A 21688-nucleotide genomic window follows, 5' to 3' on the forward strand; every position below is an offset into this window, starting at 1 on the left:
CCATTATAGTTTGATTAATACGTCAAAGCATATTTGTACAAGTAGTGTGATAAGCAACAAAGCTATTTAACATGCCACGACCAAGGGAGAGCTGCGTGCGGGTCCTGAAAACAGTTAGGGTGATCGTCAAAAAGACCACCTAGAGATTTCCGTATACGTCGATGCTTCTTGCCGTCTTGGTATATCTATCCTTCGAAAGGACCGATGATCAAGCCGTCAGGAAGGGCCTGTGGAAAAGAAACCTGAAAAGGATGAAAAAAGAAAAAGTGAAAGTATGTCCAGGGGAGGTCGAGCCGTATTATGGACCACAATCTAGTGATGCCTCCGTTTATGCCCATGGTATTTTAAGTGCGTAGTTATGTATGCGTGGTACATATGTTGCCATTTGGCCGGGACGGAGACGGAGGCCGGATTGCTAGTCTAACTCCTGACAAGCCGGACTGTTATGGTACGGAGTAGTCCGGATTCGTTTGACAGTGTCCGGGAGCTTGGCCGTTGAATTAAGATTCTGCTTGGTAAGGCCGCTCTGTACTTCCGCTGCCAGGGCAGTGGTGTGCTCCTCGGTACGGAGGGAGCGTTCCGTGTTTCCATTAACTGTTATGACACCGCGTGGACTGGGCATCTTGAGCTTGAGATAAGCATAGTGTGGCACCGCATTGAATCGAGCAAATGCGGTTCGTCCGAGCAGTGTGTGATAGCCACTTCGGAAGGGGACGATGTCGAAGATCAACTCTTCGCTTCGAAAGTTGTCCGGGGATCCGAAGACAACCTCCAGTGTGATTGATCCCATACAGCGGGCCTCTACACCTGGTATGACTCCTTTAAAGGTAGTTTTGGTGGGCTTGATCCTTGATGGGTCGATGCCCATTTTGCGCACTGTATCATGATAGAGCAGATTGAGGTTGCTGCCCCCGTCCATGAGGACTCGCGTGAGGTGGAATCCATTGATTATTGGGTCAAGGACCACTGCGGCTGAACCGCCGTGGCGGATGCTGGTCGAATGGTCCCTGCGATCGAAAGTGATCGGGCAGGACGACCATGGGTTAAATTTTGGGGCGACTGGCTCTATCGCATAGATGTCCCTGAGCGCATGCTTGCGCTCCCTCTTGGGGATATGTGTAGCATATATCATGTTCACCGTTTTGACTTGAGGGGGAAACTTCTTCTGTCCCCCTGTGTTCGGTGGACGGGGCTCCTCGTCATCGTCCTCACTTTGCACCCCCTTCTCCTAGTTTTTGGCATTTAACTTGCCGGCCTGTTTAAAAACCCAACAGTCTTTGTTGGTATGATTGGCAGGTTTATCAGGGGCGCCATGGATCTGACATGGGCGATCGAGTATGTGGTCCAAGCTGGATGAGCGCAGATTGTTTCTTTTATATGGCTTCTTCCGCTGGCCGGAATTGGAGCCACTGAATCCGGTGTTGACTGTCGTGTCATCGGTATTGTCACTGTTGCTTCGATGCTTGTGTCTATTGTGTCGTGGCTTGCCGTTGCTATTTCTGGCTTCCGAATTGCTAGGTTCGCTTGTACTGTTATTGCTACAGGCTAGCCAGCTATCTTCGCCCGCGCAAAAGCGGGTCATTAGTGCCGTGAGGGCTGCCATGGACTTCGGCTTTTCCTGGCCGAGGTGTCGGGTGAGCCATTCATCGCGGATGCTATGCTTAAAGGCCGCTAGGGCTTCGGCATCTAGACAGTCGACGATCTGGTTCTTTTTAGTTAAGAACCTAGTCCAAAATTTCCTGGCTGACTCTTCGGGCTGTTGGACTATGTGACTTAAATCGTCTGCATCCGAAGGTCGGACGTATGTACCTTGGAAGTTGTCGCGGAAGGCGTCTTCCAGGTCCTCCCAGCTGCCAATGGAGTTTTTAGGCAGGCTATTCAACTAGTGCTGAGCTGGTCCCTTGAGTTTTAGTGGGAAGTATTTGATGGCATGAAGATCATCACCGCGGACCATATGAATATGAAGAATAAAATCCTCAATCCACACTGCGGGGTCTGTTGTCCCATCATATGATTCGATATTCACGGGTTTGAACCCTTCTGGGAATTTGTGCTCCATTACTTCATCGGTGAAGCAGAGGGGGTGCGTGGCACCTCTATATCGGGCCAAGTCACGACTGATAACCCACAAGTATAGGGGATCGCAACAGTTTTCGAGGGTAGAGTATTCAACCCAAATTTATTGATTCGACACAAGGGGAGCCAAAGAATATTCTCAAGTATTAGCAGTTGAGTTGTCAATTCAACCACACCTGGATAACTTAGTATCTGCAGCAAAGTATTTAGTAGCAAAGTAGTATGGAAGTAACGGTAACGGTAGCAAAAGTAACAGTAATAGTTTTGTAGTGATTGTAACAGTAGCAATGGAAAAGTAAATAAGCGGAGAACAATATGTGAAAATCTCGGCATTGGATCGGTGATGGAGAATTATGCCGGATGCGGTTCATCATGTAACAGTCATAACATAGGGTGACACAGAACTAGCTCCAATTCATCAATGTAATGTAGGCATGTATTCCGAATATAGTCATACGTGCTTATGGAAAAGAACTTGCATGACATCTTTTGTCCTACCCTCCCGTGGCAGCGGGGTCCTAATGGAAACTAAGGGATATTAAGGCCTCCTTTTAATAGAGTACCGGACCAAAGCATTAACACATAGTGAATACATAAACTCCTCAAACTATGGTCATCATCGGGAGTGGTCCCTATTATTGTCACTTCGAGGTTGCCGGATCATAACACATAGTAGGTGACTATAGACTTGCAAGATAGGATCAAGAACTCACATATATTCATGAAAACATAATAGGTTCAGATATGAAATCATGGCACTCAGGCCCTAGTGACAAGCATTAAGCATAGCAAAGTCATAGCAACATCAATCTTAGAACATAGTGGATACTAGGGATCAAACCCTAACAAAACTAACTCGATTACATGATAAATCTCATCCAACCCATCACCGTCCAGCAAGCCTATGATGGAATTACTCACGCGCGGTGGTGAGCATCATGAAATTGGTGATGGAGGATGGTTGATGATGACGGCGGCGACGGATTCCCCTCTCCGGAGCCCCGAACGGACTCCAGATCAGCCCTCCCGAGAGAGTTTAGGGCTTGGCGGCGGCTCCGTATCTAAAACGTGATGAATCCTTCTCTCTGATTTTTTTCTCCCCGAACGTGAATATATAGAGTTGGAGTTGAGGTCGGTGGAGCACCAGGGGGGCCACGAGGCAGGGGGCGCGCCCAGAGGGGGCAGGCGCGCCTCCCACCTTCATGGACAGGGTGTGGGCCCCCTGGCCTTGATTCTTTCGCCAGTATTTTTTATATATTCCAAAATAATTCTCCGTTGATTTTCAGGTCATTCCGAGAACTTTTATTTCTGCACAGAAATAACACCATGGCAATTCTGGTGAAAATAGCGTCAGTCCGGGTTAGTTCCATTCAAATAATGCAAGTTAGAGTCCAAAACAAGAGCAAAAGTGTTTGTAAAAGTAGATACGACGGAGACGTATCAACTCCCCCAAGCTTAAACATTTGCTTGTCCTTAAGCAATTCAGTTGATAAACTGAAAGTGATAAAGAAAAACTTTTACAAACTCTGTTTGCTCTTGTTGTTGTAAATATGTAAAGCCAGCATTCAAGTGTTCAGCAAAGATTATGAACTAACCATATTCAAAATAACACTTAAGTCTCATGTTTACTCATGTCAATGGCATAATCAACTAGCGAGCAATAATAATAAATCTCGGATGACAACACTTTCTCAAAACAATCATGATATGATATAACAAGATGGTATCTCGCTATCCCTTTCTGAGACCGCAAAACATAAATGCAGAGCACCTTTAAAGATCAAGGACTGACAACATTGTAATTCATGGTAAAAGAGATCCAGTCATAGTCATACCCAATATAAACTAATAGTAATGGATGCAAATGACAGCGGTGCTCTCCAGCTGGTGCTTTTTAATAAGAGGGTGATGACTCAACATAAAAGTAAATAGATAGGCCCTTCGTAGAGGGAAGCAGGGATTTGTAGAGGTGCCAGAGCTTGATTTTAAAGCAGAGATAAATAATATTTTGAGCGGCATACTTTCATTGTCAACATAACAACCAAGAGATCTCGATATTTTCCATGCTACTCATATTATAGGTGGTTCCCAAACAGAATGGTAAAGTTTATACTCCCCCTCCACCAACAAGCATCAATCCATGGCTTGCTCGAAACAACGAGTGCCTCCAACTAATAAGAGTCCCGGGGGAGTTTTGTTTGCAATTATTTTGATTTGATTTGCGTAAAGCATGGGACTGGGCATCCCGGTGACCATCCATTTTCTCGTGAGTGATGAGCGGAGTCCACTCCTCTTGAGAATAACCCGCCTAGCATGGAAGATACAGACAACCCTAGTTGATACATGAGCTATTTGAGCATGCAAAACAGAATTTCATTTGAAGGTTTAGAGTTTGGCACATACAAATTTACTTGGAACGGCAGGTAGATACCGCATATAGGAAGGTATAGTGGACTCATATGGAATAACTTTGGGGTTTAAGGGATTGGATGCACAAGCAGTATTCCCGCTTAGTACAAGTGAAGGCTAGCAAAAGACTGGGAAGCGACCAACTAGAGAGCGACAACAGTCATGAACATGCATTGAAATTAATAAACATTGAGTGCAAGCATGAGTAGGATATAATCCACCATGAACATAAATATCGTGGAGGCTATGTTGATTTGTTTCAACTACATGTGTGAACATGTGCCAAGTCCAGCCACTTGAATCAGTCAAAGGAGGATACCACCCTATCATACCACATCACAACCATTTTAATAGCATGTTGGCACGCAAGATAAACCATTATAAACTCCTAGCTAATTAAGCATGGCATAAGCAACTATAATCTCTAATTGTCATTGCAAACATGTTTATTCATAATAGGCTGAATCAGGAACGATGAACTAATCATATTTACAAAAACAAGAGAGGTCGAGTTCGTACCAGCTTCTCTCATCTCAACCAGTCCATCATATATCGTCATTATTGCCTTTCACTTGCACGACCGAACGGTGTGTATAATAATAATAGTGCATGTGCATTGGACTAAGCTGGAATCTGCAAGCATTCAATAAACAGGAGAACACAAGGCAATATGGGCTCTTGGTTAAATCAACAATAATGCATATAAGAGCCACTTTAACAATTTCATTATGGTCTTCTCCTATCGACCCCCAAAGAAAAGAAAAGAAATAAAACTATTTACACGGGAAAGCTCCCAACAAGCAAAAGAAGAACAGGAAATATTTTTGGGTTTTCTTTTTAATTAATACTACTACAAGCAAGGAAAGTAAACTAACTAAAAGCTACAACTAAATTATTTTTTTGGTTTTCTTAAAGTTTTTCAAACACACAAGAAGAAAGCATAAAAAGAAAAATAAACTAGCATGGATAGTACAAAGAAAGAGTATGAGCACCGACAACTAGCATGAGTGTGTGAATATGAATGTAATGTCGGTGAGAAATACGTACTCCCTCAAGCTTAGGCTTTTGGCCTAAGTTGGTCTATGGCCACGGCTGGCCTGGCGGATATCCAAAGTTATAGTTGGGGTCGTACTGAGATGCAGCAGCTATTGCATCGTGGGCTGCAGCTTGGAGGCGAGCTTCCCTTGTCCTCCTCTCGTACTCATTTGCCTCCTCCCTAGTTATGACATATCTCCCCTTTGCCTGAAAGTCAAAGAGAGTAGGAGCAGGGAGGACAATATTGACGGCGTGACGCCTGTCAAAGATTAGTCGGTATTGGAGAGGCGGTTCATTCCTCTCAACAAACTGATGGTGAACCATGGCATTAAAATCTAGACAAGAAGGAGGCAATTCCATATCATAATCACGAATAGGTATTCCAAGAAAATTAGCTAGACGGGTTGCATAAATCCCGCCAAAGAAGTCTTCATTAATTCTATTATTATGCAACCTACGTGCAACAATGGCTCCCAAATTATAATGTTTATCTTGTAACACAGCGCTCCTGAGAACACTGAGATCAGGGACACACATGTGACATGCTTCATCCTTACCATTTATGCACCTACCTATGAAGAGAGCAAAATAGTGTATAGCAGGAAAATGAATGCTCCCTATGGTAGCTTGTGTTATATCTCTAGATTCCCCCACAGTTATACTAGCAAGAAAATCTCTAAATTCATATTTGCGAGGTTCACTAGGACTACCCCATTGTGGAAGTTTGCAAGCAGTATTAAAATCCTCTAAATCCATAGTATAGGAATTTTCATAAAGATCAAACAGGACAATTTGAGAATTGCATGAAGATGAAAATTCAAACCTTCTCACAAATGAATCAGTGAGATAGTGGTACTGACGGCACTTATCTGCCTCGAAGCTCACAAGATCAGTGTTACGCACATATGCGTTAAATTCTTCCTTGATTCTTGCTCGATCCATAAAGTCCTCCAAAGGCCATTCACAAGCCCGCACTTGATCTTCCCTCGGTGGTTCATCGTCCGCATCGCATATTGCAGGCTTGGGCCCTTGCTTCCTTGAAGGACCACCTTGGTACATTTTCCTAAACATATTTCTTCCTCTGAAAAATTTCTGAAAATTTTAGTAACTCAAAATAAAAGTGAACCAAACTCAACAAAATTGATAGCAACTACTCCCACAAGTGCCTAGAGACTATATCATGCATTAAAACTACTTGGAACCATATAAATTTGACATGCAAGCTCAAGAACAGGGTCACCTAGGCAGCAAAAAATTGCAATGAATAAAGCACTAGAACAAAAACTAATTGGACCATTGGAGGAGTCACATACCAACGAACAATCCCCCAAAGCAGTTTTGTGAGAGGTGCTTTGAGCAAGGAGATCGAAAATCGCAGCAAAATGAGCTAGAACTCGTGCTTGAGCTGGTTGGTGATTTTTTGGGGAGGAAGAAGAAGTGTGTGGGTGCTGGAATAAGTGGAGGGGAGCCACCATGGGCCCACGAGGCAGGGGGGCGCGCCCTGTAGGGGTGGGCGCGCCCTGGACCCTCGTGGCCAGGTGCTTGCTCCCCTGCTATGTTCTCAGTGCCAGATATTCTCAAATATTCCCGAAAAAATCATATTTCAATTTCGGAGCATTTGGAGAACTTTTATTTTCAGGGTATTTTTTATTGCACGGATAATTCAGAAAACAGGCAAAAATACTATTTTTACTTTATTTCAACTAAATAACAGAAAGTAAAAGGAGGGTACAGAAGGTTGTGCTTTCTAACTTCATCCATCCCATGCTCATCAAAAGGAATCCACTAACAAGGTTGATCAGGTCTTGTTAACAAACTCATTTCGAGTGACATGAACCGGAGAAATTTCGAATGACACTATGTTACCTCAACAGGGATATGCACGTCCCCAATAATAAGAATATCATATTTCTTCTTGACAGTAGGTAGAGGAAATTCAAAACCTCCAAAAATAATCGATGGAATTTTTCCAATAGAGTTTATACTGTGAACTTGAGGTTGTTTCCTCGGAAAGTGTACCGTATGCTCATTACCATTAACATGGAAAGTGACATTGCCTTTGTTGATATCAATAACAGCCCCTGTAGTATTCAAAAAGGGTCTTCCAAGAATAATAGACATACTATTGTCCTCGGGAATATCAAGAATAACAAAGTCCGTTTAAATAGTAACGTTTGCAACCACAACAGGCACATCCTCGCAAATACCGACAGGTATAGCAGTTGATTTATCAGCCTGCAAAGATATTTCAGTAGGTGTCAACTTATTCAAATCAAGTCTACGATATAAAGAGAGAGGCATAACACTAACACCGGCTCCAAGATCACATAAACAGTTTTAACATAGTTTTTTTTTAATGGAGCATGGTATAGTGGGTACTCCAGGATCTCCTAGTTTCTTAGGTATTCCACCCTTAAAAGTGTAATTAGCAAGCATGGTGGAAATTTCAGCTTCCGGTATCTTTCTTTTATTTGTAACAATATCCTTCATATACTTAGCATAAGGATTCATTTTAAGCATATCAGTCAAACGCATACACAAGAAGATAGGTCTAATCATTTTAGCAAAGCGCTCAAAATCCTCATCATCCTTTTTCTTGGATGGTTTAGGAGGAAAAGGCATGGGTTTCTGAACCCATGGCTCTCTTTCTTTACCGTGCTTCCTAGCAACAAAGTCTCTCTTATCATAACGTTGATTCATTGATTGTGGGTTATCAAGATCAACAGCAGGTTCAATTTCTACATCATTATCATTGCTAGGTTGAGCATCGACATGAACATCATCATTAACATTATCACTGGGTTCATGTTCATTACCAGATTGTGTTTCAGCATCAGAAATAGAAATATCATTGGGATTCTCAGGTGTGTCAACAACAGGTTTACTAGTAGCATGCAAAGTCCTATCATTTTTCTTTTTCTTCTTTTTAGAAAGACTAGGTGCATCTATATTATTTCTCTGAGAATCCTGCTCAATTCTCTTAGGGTGGCCCTCAGGATACAAAGGTTCCTGAGTCACTTTACCCCCTCTAGTTGCAACTCTACCAGCAAAGTCATTATTTACTATTCAATTCATGAGCAAATTATTCTGAGCTTTAAGTACTTGCTCTACTTGAGTGGTAACCATAGAAGCATGTTTACTAATGAGTCTAAGTTCACCTTTAACTCTAGACATATAATCACTCAAGTGTTCAATCATATAAGCATTGTGTTTTAATTGTCTACCAACATAAGCATTTAAGTTTTCTTGTTTGACAATAAAATTATCAAACTCATCTAAGCATTGTCTAGCAGACTTATAACAAGGAATATCACCTTCATCAAATCTATAAAGAGAATTTACCTTTACTACCTGTGTCGGGTTATCAAGACCATGTGTTTCTTCAATAGGTGATGGATTAAAACCATGTATTTCTTCAACAGGCGCTAAATTAAGACCATGTATTTCTTCAACAGGAGGTAAATTCTTAACATCTTCAGCTTTTATACCTTTTTCTTTCATAGATTTCTTTGCCTCTTGCATATCTTCAGGACTGAGAAATAGAACACCCCTTTTCTTCGGAGTTGGCTTAGGAGTTGGTTCAGGAAGTGTCCAATTATTTTTATTGGTCAACATATTATTCAATAGAATTTCAGCTTGATCAACAGTTCTTTCCCTGAAAACACAACCAGCACAACTATCCAGGTGGTCTCTGGAAGCATCGGTTAGTCCATTATAAAAGATATCAAGTATTTCATTTTTCTTAAGAGGATGATCGGGGAAAGCATTAAGTAATTGGAGAAGCCTCCCCCAAGCTTGTGGGAGACTCTCTTCTTCAATTTGCACAAAATTATATATATCCCTTAAAGCAGCTTGTTTCTTATGAGCAGGGAAATATTTAGCAGAGAAGTAATAAATCATATCCTGGGGACTACGCACACAACCAGGATCAAGAGAGTTAAACCATATCTTAGCATCACCCTTTAATGAGAACGGAAATAATTTAAGGATATAATAGTAGCAAGTTTTCTCATCATTAGTGAACAGGGTGGCTATATCATTTAATTTAGTGAGATGTGCCACAACAGTTTCAGATTCATAACCATAGAAAGGATCAGATTCAACCAAAGTAATTATATCAGGATCGACAGAGAATTCATAATCCTTATCAGTAACAAAGATAGGTGAAGTAGCATAAGCAGGATCATATTTCATTCTAGCATTCAGAGATTTTTGTTTCAGCTTGGCTAATAATTTCTTAAGATCACTTCTATCATTGCAAGCAAGAAAGTCTCTAGCAGTTTCTTCATCCATAACATAACCCTCAGGCACAACAGGCAATTCATATCTAGGGGGAGAATCTTCATCATCACTTTCATCAATATTATCAGTTTCAATAATTTCATTCTCTCTAGCCCTAGCAAGTTGTTCATCAAGAAATTCACCAAGTGGCACAGTAGTATCAAGCATAGAAGTAGTTTCATCATAAGTATCATGCATAGCAGAAGTGGCATCATCAATAACATGCGACATATCAGAATTAATAGCAGAAGCAGGTTTAGGTGTCGCAAGCTTACTCAAAACAGAAGGTGAATCAAGTGTAGAGCTAGATGGCAGTTCCTTACCTCCCGTCGTAGTTGAGAGATAAATTTTAGTTTTCTTGTCTTTCAAGTTCTTCATAGTGACCAGCAGATATAAATCCCAAGTGACTCAAAGAATAGAGCTATGCTCCCCGGCAACGGCGCCAGAAAATAGTCTTGATAACCCACAAGTATAGGGGATCGCAACAGTTTTCGAGGGTAGAGTATTCAACCCAAATTTATTGATTCGACACAAGGGGAGCCAAAGAATATTCTCAAGTATTAGCAGTTGAGTTGTCAATTCAACCACACCTGGATAACTTAGTATCTGCAGCAAAGTATTTAGTAGCAAAGTAGTATGGAAGTAACGGTAACGGTAGCAAAAGTAACAGTAATAGTTTTGTAGTGATTGTAACAGTAGCAACGGAAAAGTAAATAAGCAGAGAACAATATGTGAAAAGCTCGTAGGCATTGGATTGATGATGGAGAATTATGCCGGATGCGGTTCATCATGTAACAATCATAACATAGGGTGGCACAGAACTAGCTCCAATTCATCAATGTAATGTAGGCATGTATTCCGAATATAGTCATACGTGCTTATGGAAAAGAACTTGCATGACATCTTTTGTCCTACCCTCCCATGGAAGCGGGGTCCTAATGGAAACTAAGGGATATTAAGGCCTCCTTTTAATAGAGTACTGGACCAAAGCATTAACACATAGTGAATACATGAACTCCTCAAACTATGGTCATCACTGGGAGTGGTCCCGATTATTGTCACTTCGGGGTTGCTGGATCATAACACATAGTAGGTGACTATAGACTTGCAAGATAGGATCAAGAACTCACATATATTCATGAAAACGTAATAGGTTCATATCTGAAATCATGGCACTCGGGCCCTAGTGACAAGCATTAAGCATAGCAAAGTCATAGCAACATCAATCTCAGAACATAGTGGATACTAGGGATCAAACCCTAACAAAACTAACTCGATTACATGATAAATCTCATCCAACCCATCACCGTCCAGCAAGCCTACGATGGAATTACTCACGCACGGCGATGAGCATCATGAAATTGGTGATGGAGGATGGTTGATGATGACGACGGCGATGGATTCCCCTCTCCGGAGCCCCGAACGGACTCCAGATCAGCCCTCCCGAGAGAGTTTAGGGCTTGGCGGTGGCTTCGTATCGTAAAACGCGATGAATCCTTCTCTCTGATTTTTTTCTCCCCGAACGTGATATATAGAGTTGGAGTTGAGGTCGGTGGAGCACCAGGGGGCCCACGAGGCAGGGGGCGCGCCCAGGGGGCAGGCGCGCCTCCCACCCTCGTGGACAGGGTGTGGGCCCCCTGGCCTTGATTCTTTCGCCAATATTTTTTATATATTCCAAAATAATTCTCCGTTGATTTTCAGGTCATTCCGAGAACTTTTATTTCTGCACAAAAATAACACCATGGCAATTCTGCCGAAAACAACGTCAATCCGGGTTAGTTCCATTCAAATCATGCAAGCTAGAGTCCAAAACAAGGGCAAAAGTGTTTGGAAAAGTAGATACGATGGAGATGTATCAGCGACGTAGCTCGGATGGAGTCCGTCTGCGGTTTTCGGCCCGGGCGTGATTATGCTTATCGCGTACGGCTGGATAGCCGTCGTCGCGCGTCGGGGCGCGCCCCCGCGATCCATAGATCGATCTGGTCTGGCCTGCTCTATTGTCCAGGTCCTGCCGCAGGTCATATGTATATCCCCGAGCTGTTGTGTCCCTGCCTTTACGACGGGGTAGTATGGGCTGGTGTTCGGCTTGGGTTGCCACTTTGTCCCGGCCATGTGGTGGTCGGTCAGCCGCATTACACGCTGATAGTACGTGCTCCAGTGCCTCGTCATCAAATTGAGGTAACAATTTGCGCTTCGGGTAACTTTTGGTTGGGCGCACAAGGCCGTATTCCTCGGCTGCCAAGAGTTTAGTCCACCTGTCATTGAGCAGATCCTGGTCAGCTTGAAGCTACTGCTGCTTCTTTTTCAGGCTCCTTGCAGTGGCTATTAGCCGGTGCTTAAAGCGCTCCTGCTCGACGGGTTCCTCACGCACGATAAAGTCTTCGTCGCCAAGGCTCACCTCATCCTCGGAGAGTGGAAGATAGTTACTGTCCTCCGAGTCTTCGTTTATGGCTTGTTCATCAGGGCTGACTTGCCCATCTTCCCTATCGTCCTGTCCGAAGGTTGGCTCGACGGGGTCTTCTTTGTCTTCGGCATCGTCCAGAGTATTGTTTTCTCTCGTGCCGGTAGTGCTATCTTTTCCGCGGCGTGATTTAGAGCGGCGCCGCTGATGTCGACGCTTTGGCTGTATCTCAGGAGGTTTATCCTCGACTGGATCCTTCTTGTTATCACCGTCATTCTCTTCGGGTGTATCCACCATGTATACGTTGTATGAGGAAGTGGCCGTCCAGCGCCCGGTAACCGGCGGGTTTTGGGCCTGCTCCCCTTCGGCATCGTCGTCCATACCGTCGATGTCTTCGGAGCCGTAATCGAGCATGTCGGTTAAGTCTTTGATAGTGGCTATTAAGTGGGAGGTGGGTGGGAAGCGAAATTCCCCGTCATCAACCCCCAGTTCAAACCGAATATAATTTGGTTGTGAGTCCCCTGCTTAGAGAGGGTTTTTAATGAGTTTAGCACATCGCCTAAAGGTGAGTGCCGGAAGATGTCCGCTGAGCTGAATTCGACGATCGGCGCCTGATCAGGCTTGACGGACGCGGATGCACGTGGTTCGGAACCTATGGCCGGAGACGAATCCGAGGTTCCGGTGATGCAGATCCCGCTCGAGGTTGGATCTGTGTGCGGCTCCAACGTCGCTGAGTCTGCAGCTTCCGTGGCAGGGTTGAGCTTCCATCCTCGGATGGCGCGATCTGCTCCGAATCTAGGGCCGGAGCACTTACAGGTGCTATTTCCTGGGTATGGTCCGATGACAGATTTAGGTCATGTTCATGGCGGTGGCAGGGAGCGGCTGTCGTGGGCTCGAATCCGTCGAAGATCAAGTCTCCACGGATATCAGCAATGTAGTTCAAGCTTCCAAACCTGACTTGATGGCCAAGGGCGTAGCTGTCGATCTGCTCTAGATGGCCAAGCGAGTTGGCCTGCAGTGCGAAGCCGCCGAATACGAAGATCTGGCCGGGGAGAAAGACCTCCCTCAGGGCAGCATTGTTGTAGATGATTGATGGAGCCATCGAACCTCTTGGCGACGACGCAGCGAAACTCTCAATGAAAGCACCAATGTCGGTGTCAAAACCGGCGGATCTCGGGTAGGGGGTCCCGAACTGTGCTTCTAAGGTCGATGGTAACAGGAGACGGGGGACATGATGTTTACCCAGGTTCGGGCCCTCTCTATGGAGGTAATACCCTACTTCCTGCTTGATTGATCTTGATGAATATGAATATTACAAGAGTTGATCTACCACGAGATCGTAATGGCTAAAACCCTAGAAGTCTAGCTTGTATGATTGTGGTTGCCTCTATGGACTAAACCCTCCACTTTATATAGACACCGGAGGGGACTAGGGTTGTACAAAGTCGTTTACAGAGAAAGGAATCTTCATATCCGAACGCCAAACTTGCCATCCACGACAAGGAGAGTCCCATCCGGACACGGGAGAGATCTTCACGGCCCATCAGTCCGGCCCACGTTACATAGTCCGGACGCCCGAGGACCCCTTAATCCAGGACTCCCTCACCCCCTCCCACGTATATAAAGTAGGGAGGGGAGAGGAGGTCGGCCAAGGCACGCCCCCAAGGGGAGGAGTCCTACTAGGACTCCAAGTCCAATTCGGACCCCCCCTTTCCTTTTACCGGAGAGGGAAGGGGGGAAAGAGAAGAGGAAGGAGAAGGAAAGGGGGGCGCCGCCCCCTTCCCCACTCCAATTTGGACCCCTTCCAAGTGGGGGTGGCGCCAGCCCCTTGTGGGCTGGTGTGCCTCCCTCCCGAGGCCCATGTGGCCCATTACTTCCCCCAGGGGGTTCCGGTAACCCCTCGGTACTCCGATAAATACCCGAAACACTCTGAAACCATTCCGGTGTCCGAATACTATCGTCCAATTTATCAATCTTTATCTCTCGACCATTTCGAGACTCCTCGTCATGTCCGGCATCTCATCCGGGACATTGAACAATCTACGGTCACAAAAAACACATAACTCATAATACAAATCGTCATCGAATGTTAAGCGTGCGGACCCTATGGGTCGAGAACTATGTAGACATGACCGATACACATCTCCGATCAATAACCAACAGCGGAACCTAGATGCTCATATTGGTTCCTACATATTATACGAAGATCTTTATCGGTCAAACCGTAATGACAACATACGTCATTCCCTTTGTCATCGGTATGTTACTTGCCCGAGATTCGATCGTCGGTATCTTCATACCTAGTTCAATCTCATTACCGGCAAGTCTCTTTACTCGTTCCATAATGCATCATCCCGCAACTAAATCATTAGGAACATTGCTCGCAAGGCTTATCATGATGTGCATTACCGAGAGGGCCCAGAGATACCTCTCCGATACTCGGAGTGACAAATCTTAATCTCGATCTATGCCAACCCAACAAACACCTTCGGAGACACCTGTAGAGCATCTTTATAATCACCCAGTTACGTTGTGACGTTTGATAGCACACAAGGTGTTCCTCCGGTATTCGGGAGTTGCATAATTTCATAGTCAAAGGAATATGTATAAGTCATGAAGAAAGCAATAGCAATAAAACGTAACGATCATTATGCTAAGCTAACGGATGGGTCTTGTACATCACATCATTCTCCTAATGATGTGATCTCGTTCATCAAATGACAACACATGTCTATGGTCAGGAAACTTAACCATCTTTGATTAACGAGCTAGTCAAGTAGATGCATACTAGGGACACTTTATTTTGTCTATGTATTCACACATGTATCAAGTTTCCGATTAATACAATTCTAGCATGAATAATAAGCATTTATCATGATATAAGGAAATAGAGATAACAACTTTATTATTGCCTCTAGGGCATATTTCCTTCGGTATCCCACTTGCACTAGAGTCAATAATCTAGATTACATTGTAATGATTCTAACACCCATGGAGTCTTGGTGCTGATCATGTTTTGCTCGTGGAAGAGGCTTAGTCAACGGGTATGCAACATTCAGATCCGTATGTATTCTGCAAATCTCTGTGTCTCCCTCCCTCACTTGATCACGGATGGAGTTCAAGAATCTCTTGATGTGTTTGGTTCTCTTGTGAAATCTGGATTCCTTCGCTAAGGCAATTGCTCCAGTATTGTCACAAAAGATTTTCATTGGACCCGATGCACTAGGTATTACACCTAGATCGGATATGAACTCCTTCATCCAGACTCCTTCATTTGCTGCTTCCGAAGCAGCTATGTACTCCACTTCACACGTAGATCCTGCCACGAAACTATGCTTGGAACTACACCAACTGAAAGCTCCACCATTAAATATAAATACGTATCCGGTTTGTGACTTAGAGTCATCCGGATCAGTGTCAAAGCTAGCATCGACGTAACAATTTACGACGAGCTCTTTGTCACCCCCATAAACGAGAAACATATCCTTAGTCCTTTTCAAGTACTTCAGGATGTTCTTGACCATTGTCCAGTGATCCACTCCTGGATTAGTTTGGTACCTCCCTGCTAAACTTATAGCAAGGCACACATCAGGTCTGGTACAGAGCATTGCATACATGATAGAACCTATGGTTGAGGCATAGGAAATGACTTTCATTTTCTCTCTATCTTCTGCAGTGGTCGGGCATTGAGTCTGACTCAACTTCACACCTTGTAACACAGGCAAGAACCCTTTCTTTGACTAATCCATTTTGAACTTCTTCAAAACTTTATCAAGGTATGTGCTTTGTGAAAGTCCAATTAAGCGTCTTGATATATCACTATAGATCTTGTTGCCCAATATATAAGCAGCTTCACCGAGGTCTTTCATTGAAAAATTCTTATTCAAGTATCCTTTTATGCTATCCAGAAATTCTATATCATTTCCAATATATAATATGTCATCCACATATAATATTAGAAATGCTACAGAGCTCCCACTCACTTTCTTATAAATACAGGCTTCTCCAAAAGTCTGTATAAAACCATATGCTTTGATCACACTATCAAAGCGTATAGTCCAACTCCGAGAGGCTTGCACCAGTCCATAAATGGATCGCTGGAGCTTGCACACTTTGTTAGCACCTTTAGGATCGACAAAACCTTCTGGTTGCATCATATACAACTCTTCTTTAAGAAATCCATTAAGGAATGCAGTTTTGACGTCCATTTGCCAAATTTCATAATCATAAAATGCGGCAATTGCTAACATGATTCGGACAGACTTAAGCATCGCTACGTGTGAGAAGGTCTCATCGTAGTCAACTCCTTGAACTTGTCGAAAACCTTTCACAACAAGTCGAGCTTTGTAGACGGTAACATTACCATCAGCGTCAGTCTTCTTCTTGAAAATCCATTTATTCTCTATGGCTTGCCGATCATCGGGCAAGTGAACCAAAGTCCATACATTGTTCTCATACATAGATCCCATCTCAGATTTCATGGCCTCAAGCCATTTCGAGGAATCTGGGCTCATCACCGCTTCCTCATAGTTCGTAGGTTTGTCATGGTCTAGTAACATGACTTCCAGAACAGGATTACCGTACCACTCTAGTGCAGAACGTACTCTGGTTGACCTACGAGGTTCGATAGTAACTTGATCTGAAGTTTCATGATCATCATCATTAGCTTCCTCACTAATTGGTTTAGGCATCACTGGAACTGATTTCTGTGATGAACTACTTTCCAATTCGAGATAAGGTACAACTACCTCATCAAGTTCTACTTTCCTCCCACTCACTTCTTTCGAGAGAAACTCCTTGAAAGGATCCATTCTTAGCAACAAATATTTTGCCTTCGGATCTGTGATAGAAGGTGTACCCAACAGTTTCTTTTTGGGTATCCTATGAAGACACACTTCTCCGATTTGGGTTCGAGCTTATCAGGCTGAAGCTTTTTCACATAAGCATCTCAACCCCAAACTTTAAGAAACGACAGCTTAGGTTTGTTGCCAAACCACAGTTCATATGGTGTCATCTCAACGGATTTAGATGGTGCCCTATTTAATGTGAATGCAGCTGTCTCTAATGCATAACCCCAAAACGATAGTGGTAAATCGGTAAGAGACATCATAGATCGCACCATACCTAATAAAGTACAGTTACGATGTTCGGACACACCATTATGCTGTGGTGTTCCAGGTGGCATGAGTTGCGAAACTATTCCACATTGTTTTAAATGAAGACCAAACTCGTAACTCAAATATTCGCCTCCGCGATCAGGTCGTAGAAACTTTATTTTCTTGTTACGATGATTTTCCACTTCATTCTGAAATTCTTTGAACTTTTCAAATGTTTCAGACTTGTGTTTCATTAAGTAGATATACCCATATCTGCTCAAATCATCTGTGAAGGTTAAAAAATAACGATACCCGCCGCGAGCCTCAATACTCATCAGACCGCATACATCAGTATGTATTATTTCCAATAAGTCAGTGGCTCGCTCCATTGTTCTGGAGAACGGAGTCTTAGACATCTTGCCCATGAGGCATGGTTCGCAAGCATCAAGTGATTCCAAAAGCCCATCCGCATGGAGTTTCTTCATGCGCTTTACACCAATATGACCTAAACGGCAGTGCCACGAATATGTTGCACTATCATTATTAACTTTGCATCTTTTGGCATCAATATTATGAATATGTGTATCACCACGATCGAGATTCAACAAAAATAGACCACTCATCAAGGGTGCATGACCATAAAAGATATTAATCATATAAATAGAACAACCGTTATTCTCTGATTTAAATGAATAACCGTCTCGCATCAAACAAGATCCAGATATAATGTTCATGCTCAACGCTGGCACCAAATAACAATTATTCAGGTCTAAAACTAATCCCGAAGGTAGATGTAGATGTAGTGTGCCGACGGCGATCACATCTACCTTGTAACCATTTCTGACGCGCATCGTCACCTCGTCCTTAGCTAATCTTCGTTTAATCTGTAGCCCCAGTTTCGAGTTGCAAATATGAGCAACAGAACCAGTATCAAATACCCAGGTGCTACTACGAGCATTAGTAAGGTGCACATAAATAACATGTATATCAAATATACCTTTCACTTTGCCATCCTTCTTATCCGCCAAATACTTGGGGCAATTCCGCTTCTAGTGACCAGTCCCTTTGCAGTAGAAGCACTCAGTTTCAGGCTTAGGTCCAGACTTGGGCTTCTTCCCGGGAGCAGAAACTTGCTTTCTATTCTTCTTGAAGTTCCCCTTCTTTCCTTTGCCCTTTTTCTTGAAACTAGTGGTCTTGTTAACCATCAACACTTGATGCTCCCTCTTGATTTCTACCTCTGCAGCCTTGAGCATTGCGAAGACCTCGGGAATCGTCTTGTTCATCCCTTGCATATTATAGTTCATCACGAAGCCTTTATAGCTTGGTGGCAGTGATTGAAGAACTGTGTCAATGACACTATCATCCGGAAGATTAAATCCCAGCTGAGTCAAGTGGTTATGGTACCCAGACATTCTGAGTATGTGTTCACTGACAGAACTGTTCTCCTTCATCTTGCAACTATAGAACTTGTTGGATACTTCATATCTCTCAACTCAGGCATTTGCTTGAAATATTAACTTCAACTCCTGGAACATCTCATATGCTCCATGACGTTCAATACGTCTTTGAAGTCCCGATTCTATGAACTATCGAGTAGTCATCAGATTTAGCTTGCCAGACGTTCATAATGTCAGCCGTTGCTCCTGCAGCAGGCCTTGCACCTAGCGGTGCATCAAGGACGTAATTCTTCTGTGCGACAATGAGGATAATCCTCAAGTTACGGACCAAGTCTGTGTAGTTGCTACCATCATCTTTCAACTTAGCTTTCTCTAGGAACGCATTAAAATTCAAGGGAACAGTAGCACGGGCCATTGATCTACAACATAGATATGCAAAAACTAGATATGCAAAAACTATCAGGACTAAGTTCATGATAAATTTAAGTTCAATTAATCATATTACTTAAGAACTCCAACTTAGATAGACATCCCTCGAGTCATCTAAATGATCACATGATCCATATCAACTAAACCATGTCCGATCATCACGTGAGATGGAGTAGTTTTTAATGGTGAACATCTCTATGTTGATCATATCTACTATATGATTCACGTTCGACCTTTCGGTGTCAGTGTTCCGAGGCCATGTGTGTACATGCTAGGCTTGTCAAGTTTAACCCGAGTATTCTGCACGTGCAAAACTGTCTTGCACCCGTTGTATGTGAACGTAGAGCTTACCACACTCGATCATCATGTGGTGTCTCGGCACGACGAACTGTCGCAACGGTGCATACTCAGGGAGAACACTTATACCTTGAAATTTTTATTGAGGGATCATCTTATAATGCTACCGCCGTACTAAGCAAAATAAGATGCATAAAAAGATAAACATCACATGCAATCAAAATATGTGACATGATATGGCCATCATCATCTTGTGCCTTTGATCTCCATCTCCAAAGCACCGTCATGATCTCCATCGCCACTGGCTTGACACCTTGATCTCCATCGTAGTGTCGTTGTCGTCTCTCCAACTATTATTTCTACAACTATCGCAAACGCATAGTGATAAAGTAAAGCAATTACATGGTGATTGCATTTCATACAATAAAGCGACAACCATAAGGCTCCTGCCAGTTGCCGATAACTTTTACAAAACATGATCATCTCATACAATAATGTATATCACACCATGTCTTGACCATATCACATCACAACATGCCCTGCAAAAACAAGTTAGACGTCCTCTACTTTGTTGTTGCAAGTTTTATGTGGCTGCTACGGGCTTCTAGTAAGAACCGTTCTTACCTACGCTTCAAAACCACAACGATGTTTCGTCAAGTTTGCTGCTTTAACCTTTAACAAGGACTGCCCGTAGTCAAATTCGATTCAACTAAAGTTGGAGAAACAGACACCCGCCAGCCACCTTTGTGCAAAACAAGTTGCATGTCTGTGGGTGGAACCGGTCTCATGAACGTGGTCATGTAAGGTTGGTCCGGGCCGCTTCATCCAACAATACCGCCGAATCAAAATAAGACATTGGTGGTAAGTAGTATGACTATGATCGCCCACAACTCTTTGTGTTCTACTCGTGCATATCATAGACCTGGCTCGGATGCCACTGTTGGCGAACGTAGCATGCAATTTCAAAAAAAAATCCTACGATCACGCAAGATCTATCTAGGAGATACATAGCAACAAGAGGGGGAGAGTGTGTCCACGTACCCTCGTAGACCGAAAGCGGAAGCGTTAGTTTAACGCGGTTGATGTAGTCGAACGTCTTCGCGATCCAACCGATCAAGTACCGAACGTACGGCACCTCCGAGTTCAGCACACGTTCAGCTCGATAACGTCCCTCGAACTCTTGATCCAGCAAAGTGTCGAGGGAGAGTTTCGTCAGCACAATGGCGTGGTGATGGTGATGGTGATCTGATCTGCGCAGGGCTTCACCTAAGCACTACGACAATATGACCGGATGAGTAAACGGTGGAGGGGGCACCGCACATGGCTAAGAAACAATTGTGTGTCTAGGAGGCGCCCACCTCCCACGTATATAAAGGAGGGAGGGGAGAGGAGGCCGGCCAAGGCGCGCCCCCAAGGGGAGGAGTCCTACTAGGACTCCAAGTCCAATTTGGACCCTCCCTTTCCTTTTACCAGAGAGGGAAGGGGGAAAGAGAAGGGGAAGGAGAAGGAAAGGGGGGCGTCGCCCCCTTCCCCACTACAATTCGGACCCCTTCCAAGTGGGGGGCGCGCCAGCCCCTTGTGGGCTGGTGTGCCTCCCTCCCGAGGCCCATGTGGCCCATTACTTCCCCCGGGGGGGTTCCGATAACCCCTCGGTACTCCGACAAATACCCGAAACACTCCGAAACCATTTCGATGTCCGAATACTATCTGCCAATATATCAATCTTTATCTCACGACCATTTTGAGACTCCTCGTCATGTCCGTAATCTCATCCGGGACTCCGAACAATCTTCGGTCACCAAAAACACATAACTCATAATACAAATCGTCATCGAACGTTAAGCGTGCGGACCCTACGGGTTCGAGAACTATGTAGACATGACCGAGACACATCTCCGATCAATAACCAACAGTGGAACCTGGATGCTCATATTGGTTCATACATATTCTACGAAGATCTTTATCGGTCAAACCGTGATGACAACATACGTCATTCCCTTTGTCATCGGTATGTTACTTGCCCGAGATTCGATCGTCGGTATCTTCATACCTAGTTCAATCTCGTTACCGGGAAGTCTCTTTACTCGTTCCGTAATGCATAATCCTGCAACTAACTCATTAGTCCCATTGCTTGCAAGGCTTATCATGATGTGCATTACCGAGAGGGCCCAGAGATACCTCTCCGATATTCGGAGTGACAAATCTTAATCTCGATCTATGCCAACCCAACAAACACCTTCGGAGACACCTGTACAGCATCTTTATAA

This window comes from Aegilops tauschii, chromosome 3, assembly GCF_002575655.3.
Source record: "Aegilops tauschii subsp. strangulata cultivar AL8/78 chromosome 3, Aet v6.0, whole genome shotgun sequence".
NCBI lineage: Eukaryota > Viridiplantae > Streptophyta > Magnoliopsida > Poales > Poaceae > Aegilops > Aegilops tauschii.